The sequence below is a fragment of the Staurois parvus genome, unplaced genomic scaffold (genome assembly GCF_062004578.1).
Source record: "Staurois parvus isolate SC_StPar_1 unplaced genomic scaffold, SC_StPar_1.0 ptg000372l, whole genome shotgun sequence".
Classification (NCBI taxonomy): Eukaryota; Metazoa; Chordata; class Amphibia; order Anura; family Ranidae; genus Staurois; species Staurois parvus.
In genome coordinates this window covers 3,574,566-3,581,445 of record NW_028318168.1, presented here as the reverse complement: position 1 = coordinate 3,581,445, position 6,880 = coordinate 3,574,566, and positions in this window count along the sequence as shown.

Genomic DNA, 6,880 nt, shown 5'->3' with positions numbered 1-6,880 from the left:
TACATTGTACTATAGTTTTCTTTTTGCCATATCAAAATAATACATTCATTTCTTTTTACAGTCTGCATTTTCTAAACCAGATATAAATTGTTGACATACCTGTAAATTCCATATCTGGAGTACCATACAGGACATGTATTCATACACCATGGGTTGTAGGCTTGTACCTTCAGGTGATTTGACACTGGCAGGCTTCTCCTTGGGGTGCCTCCCTTATAACCCTACCCCACTCCATGATTCCTCAGTTTTTTAGCAAGCAGAGTAACCAGGAGGGTTTTGGGGAGAGTGTCCTTTTCTGTACTCAAAGATATGGAATTTACAGGTAAGTCAAAATTCCTCTGATCTTAATTGCACAGGACACAGGCCGAACATTAATATGTCTTAGGGCATCCCCATGCAATGACTACAAGGGCAACAAGTAGGCAAATGGAACAAAAAAAAACGGTTTATGCAAGAACCTTGCAGCCAAAAGCTGCATCCACAAAAGACTTGACATTCACCTGGTAAAAGTAAGAAGCCAGGTTTGAGCATGAAAGAACTAGGATTTTTTTTTTTTTTTTTTTATGATATTAGGAAAAAGTGCTGGTTGGCCACACATCTGTTAAGATCACCTTTTTATTCCATCATATTCCAAAAATGACACTCCACAGTACAAAAATGAGAGAAAATAGCACAGCATCTACAGTGTTTCATGCCAACATTGGCACAAAATCATAGCTTGCAAAACAATGTTCACACAGGTGTATGTGTACCAAGGCGAAGCATTCCAGGGGATGGAAACTTTTGACCAGCAGGGCCATTTGGGTGATTTCGATTAAGATTTTAAAAGGAGACAAACTATGTAATAAATGGCTTCTGATCAGCACTTTTGTTAAAGGGTAAGTTCACTTTTTTTTTTAAATTACAGCTCCCCTGTGTACCAATATAGTATTTATGTACTTTTGCAAAACCTTTCCATTTATTCTATACACCCTTACCTCAGTATCCACATGGCTATATAAAAAGGCTTCTCCATTACTTCCTGGACAGACTTTAGGGTCAGGTCACAGGAAGGAAATGACACAGCTGACCTCATTAGCACACACCTACCCACTTCTAGGTGCACGTATATTAACCACTAGCCTATAGGGCACTTATACCTCCTTCCTGCCCAGGCCAATTTCCAGCTTTCAGCGTTGTTGCACTTTGACAATTGCGCGGTCATGCAACACTGTACCCATATGAAATTTTTATCTTTTTTTTGTGACAGAGCTTTATTTTGGTGGCATTTCATCACCTCTGGGTTTATTTTTTCTTAAACCAAAAACCACTGAAAATTTTGAAAAAAAGTTTTTTCTTAGTTACAAAATTTTATAACAAAAACTAAGTGATTTTTCTCCACTGATGTGCGCTAATGAGGCTGCAGTGATAGGAGGCACTGGTAGGTAGCACTGACTGGCACTGTTGGGTGACACTGAAAGGCAGCTCAGATGGGCACTGGCAGGTGGCATGGATGAGAGCTGGCACTGACAGGTGGCGCTGCTGGGGCTACACAGATCATCAGGGCACACTGATCATCAGTGCTGATGATCTGTGTACATGTCCCCTCCGAGGAATGCAGATTACCGGCTCTCCTCTCCTCAAGAGCTGTCAGCGTGACAGCTCGTGAGGAGAGAAATGCCCATAACTGGTATTTTCATGTTTACATGTGATCAGCTGTGATTGGACACAGCTGATCACATGACCGCGCCGACATCTTCAGCTCTTTCCGAGGGACACAGCGCAACGCCGATTGGCACGCTCCAAGAGCTGCGGATGCACAGTTAGAATGGGAGGACATCATATGACGTTCTTCCAGAACGAGAGAACCACTTTGCATCCGTCATATTACTATATGGCGTGTGGGAGGTGGTTAAATGAAATGCAATCAATCAGTGATCACTGTTCTCACTAAATACACAGGCATTGATTTTTTTTTTTTTTTCTCTACTTCAACTTTCATCTTGTCTAGATCATTCATTTGGCAGAGTGATCAGATAATAGCCTATGTGGATAAAGCTGTAGTATTGAAAACAAAAGACTTGTGTTGTGGGTTCTGTAAAGTTCACCATACATCTCCTTTAGATCTACCATCAACTATATAGTGCAAGAACCTGTCTGATTGGATACAGAGTGAATGGGTAGATAGGTGGGTCCTCCTATTCCATAGTTCTGGAAAATCTAAAGGAAATTGTACAGATTGCATAGTGTATTTCCATCTTTATACAAGAACATAGGAGGGAGTGGACGGAGACACTCAGCTATCAAGCCTTGTTCACATCTCTGCGGAGCGGTAACTCTCGCATGCATTTTTTTTTTTGGGGGGGGGCTTTTGGAGCATTTTCACTTGTCCTACATGCAATAATCACCCTGAAGAAACTCCAGAACTTTTTATTTTTTGAATGGAGCGTAGTGCTTTTTTTTTTTACTGTGATTTTTGGTGCATTTCTGAAGTTTAAGGCAAAGCATGCATTTTTTTGTGTAGTTTGCCATGCGTTCAGAAACACACAGATGTGAATAGAGCCTCATTATGCTTGTGTAAAAACACACCAATTTCACTTGCAGGCGCCATTCATATCTTGCATAAGGGGAGCTAAAGTTTTTTGGCTTGTTTTACCCATGACACGCATAAGGCAGCCCATTGATTTCAATGGGCTGCACTGTATGTGGATCATGAGAAATTTTGGCGTGTTGTGCATTGTGTTTTTTTTTTGCTGTGATTCCCACTCATTTTTTTCACATGTGCGTTTGCATCTGTGTTTGGTGTGCCGTTAATTAAACGGCACCGAAAGAACAACTAGTTAATTTTAGGTGTATAGAAGGTGGCCATACACTGTACAATCTCTATAGTATCAGATTGTATAGTCTTCTTTAGATTTACCAAAACTATTTGACTGGATACAGAGTGATTGGTGTCTCCTCCTATTAGGCAGGCCCTTGCACTACATAGTCGATAGTAAATCTAAAGGAAATTGTACAGATAGTATGGGGAGCTTTACAGAACCCAGAACACAATTCTCCTGTTCTCAATACTACAGCATGTGCTGAGTGATCAGATAACAGCCTAATGACTGATCTATGCAAGATGAAAGTTACAGAAGAAAATAAAAAAAATATCGATGCCTGTGTATTACGTGAGAACAGTAATCACTGATAGGTGGCAGGATCAGTCATATTTTCCATTTCTGTCAGGGTATGCAAACTTTTGAGCACAACTCTGTAATAGTGTTTATAGAAGAGAATCAGCAGCTTTAAAATAATCCAATTTTGTTGCTTTGCAGCCTGAAATAGACAGTTTTTGTATTATCCAGCTGTATTTACTTAAGTGCAACTTAGAACATCCAAGATAACACCATGTCAGGGGAAAAAAAAAAAAATTCTTTAAAAACAGAATCACTGAGTTGGAAAAAGGATCACCTCCCTAACAATGACTTGTAAAACTCAATCAGGTGAAACTGATCATCATCCCAAAAGGCGATTTTCAACTGTGATCAGCTGTAGTCATTTTTCTTAGCTCAGCATGAAAAGAGCTTTCCTGGAGAATTTCAGTCCCAGTAGTGCAACTGAAGCAAACAAGTATGGATAACAAGGCACTGTCAAAAGATTTCCAGGATAAAGTTGTGAACAGGTACAATTCAGGAGATGGTCTGGTATTAAGACATGGAAGGTATTTGGTACAACATAGACCCTACCTGGATCAGGATGTTGCTTCAAACTGGATGATAGACCCAGGAGGAAATTGCCCAGAGAGGCTACCACGAGGCCTACAGCAGCTCTGAAGCAGTTGCAAGAATTAATGACAAAAAGTGGTCATCATGTGCATGTGACAACAATATCACAAATTTTCCACAAATGTGGCATGTGTGAGACGGCTGCAAGCTAAAAGCCACTCCTCAAGCAAGGCCACATGCAATCATGACTGAGCTTTGCTAAAATGCACCAGAAGATTCTGAGACCACATGGATAAAGGTGTTCTGGTCTGATGAGACTAAAATTGAAGTATTTGGCCTCAACACTAAACAAATATGTCTGGTGGAAATCCAATACAGCTCAATAGTCAGATAACACCATTCTTACAGTAAAGTATGGAAGTGGTAATAACCTGTTATGGGGGAGGGGGTTCTCTGCTGCAAGGAACTGGAGCACTTGTCAGGATAGAAGGAAAAATGGATAGGGCAAAACACCTTGTCAAATTCTTCAGGGAAATCTGCTGCTCTCTGCCAGAAAGTTCTCAAGGGGGAAGAAGGTTTACCTTCCAACATGACAATTACCCAAAGCAGTATATATGACAGTGTTATTAACAAATGTTCCAAAGCAAATTATAATCATATAGATACCCAATTATTGTAAAATAAATCCACTACCAATATAAAGTCCACTATGATTTTTATGTAAATACTGTAATTACTATGTAATACTATGTAATGTCCCATCAATAACTCCAACGGTGTTCAAAATTAGTCCACCTCAAAAAAAAGAAAACTCATATAGTGCATTAACCTTTATCAAATAAACTTTATCTATGTTTCCTCCAGTGAAAATAAGTAAAAGTTGTGAAAAAACGTGAACCACACGTGATCAGTGAAAAACCACTTCAATGTGCATAACACTATTTCAGTGCCACATCACAGAAAACTCCAATATAAAAGGGTGTATCCACTTCTAAAAGCAGTGAGGATACCCTTACCAACTTCCCAATATAATGGGCTTTGTAGTCATCCAGGAAATCCACTCAGGAACCTCTGCTGTATCACGCAGCCACCCCACTCTCTGGATTCCTTAGACACTTTGCTCCCAGTGTCACCACAAAAAAACACAGGACATAGTGTGATACCGCCAATAAAATAAGTAACATACACTTTATTAAAACTGCTCACATTGCCAAAGCTTTTTAACCGCATTAGAGGGAGTACAGAAGGTATAGGAATCTCACGGTCATCCAGGGAGACACGTCCCGTTGCTCCTGCTCGATCTCTCCCTTATCAGAAATGGCCGCCAGGTAACTTCCGGTTTCCGGGAAAACGTCTCGACGTCACTCCACCTTGACGCGTTTCGTCATCGACTTAGTCAAGGTGGAGTGACGTCGAGACGTTTTCCTTCTGTACTCCCTCTAATGCGGTTAAAAAGCTTTGGCAATGTGAGCAGTTTTAATAAAGTGTATGTTACTTATTTTATTGGCGGTATCACACTATGTCCTGTGTTTTTTTGTGGTGACACTGGGAGCAAAGTGTCTAAGGAATCCAGAGAGTGGGGTGGCTGCGTGATACAGCAGAGGTTCCTGAGTGGATTTCCTGGATGACTACAAAGCCCATTATATTGGGAAGTTGGTAAGGGTATCCTCACTGCTTTTAGAAGTGGATACACCCTTTTATATTGGAGTTTTCTGTGATGTGGCACTGAAATAGTGTTATGCACATTGAAGTGGTTTTTCACTGATCACGTGTGGTTCACGTTTTTTCACAACTTTTACTTATTTTCACTGGAGGAAACATAGATAAAGTTTATTTGATAAAGGTTAATGCACTATATGAGTTTTCTTTTTTTTGAGGTGGACTAATTTTGAACACCGTTGGAGTTATTGATGGGACATTTTGCGTATTTACATAAAAATCATAGTGGACTTTATATTGGTAGTGGATTTATTTTACAATAATTGGGTATCTATATGATTATAATTTGCTTTGGAACATTTGTTAACACTGTCATATATACAGTTTGGTACACCTTCAGGGGAAGGTGTTGTTTGTGTTATAGGGCAATTATAGTAGGATAGGAGGTGGTTGATTTCTAATTAATTACCCAAAGCACACAGCAAAAAATGACCGCACAGTAGTTGAAGAAAAAAAAAGTGAATGTCCTTGCATGGCCTTGTCAGAGTCCAGACTTAAACCCCACTGAAAATCTGTGGAATGACTTGAAGACTGCAGTCCACAAATGGTCACTATCAAATTTCACTGAACTTGAGCAGTTCTACAAAGAAGAGTGGGCAAATATTGCAAAGTCTAGATGTGCAAAGTTAATAGAGACATATCACAACAGACTAAAGGCTGGAATTAAAGCAAAAGGTGGTTCAACACAATACTGACACAAGGGGGTGATCATTTTTCCAACTCAGTGGTTCAGTTTTTTAATTTTCTTTTTATTCTGACATGTTGATGTTCTGTCACTTGGATGCTGAGTAAATACAGCTGCATGGAAAAAAAAAAACCAAAACAAACGACAGTCAGTCTTCATTGCAGCAAAGAAACAAAATGTGATTTTAAAGAGGGGTGATTCTTTTCTATACCCACTGTATAAAAACACACAACTCCATATAATATCCTAAAGCTAAAAACTCCAGCTATTGTCTTCATTGTATTGTTACACTGATCCAGCTTAGAGCAATGCAAGTATGCAAACCTCACATGCCCAGGGACCCACTGTGGAACCTGACAAATCAGCAGTAGTTGGTGCTAGTACAGTGACAGAGCAGTGATCTCCTGGGTCTTTTTGATAGCTGCCCCACTGCATGCTATCCACAGAGGTGGGGGCACAGGGCATTCTCCGTTTGGACAAGGACATCACATCTCATCAACCAGAGGACACCTTGTGTTCATTAATAAAAAAAAAAATTACAAGGCATTCTGTGAAAAGTGAAGCTGAGCCCTCTGTGGTCACTATGCAGTGGGGCAGTCACCCAGCACAGGAACCAGAAGATAGCAATCAATGTAGTTACGCCAACTACTAGAGTAATTGGCAGCTTGCACAGTGGTCCATCATGTATGCAAGCTGAACCAATGTCACTATGCAATTAAGATCAATCGATTAATTGAATTCTCATTTTAGTTTAGGGAGTCTGAGTTGTCACATTCATGCCCTTTTG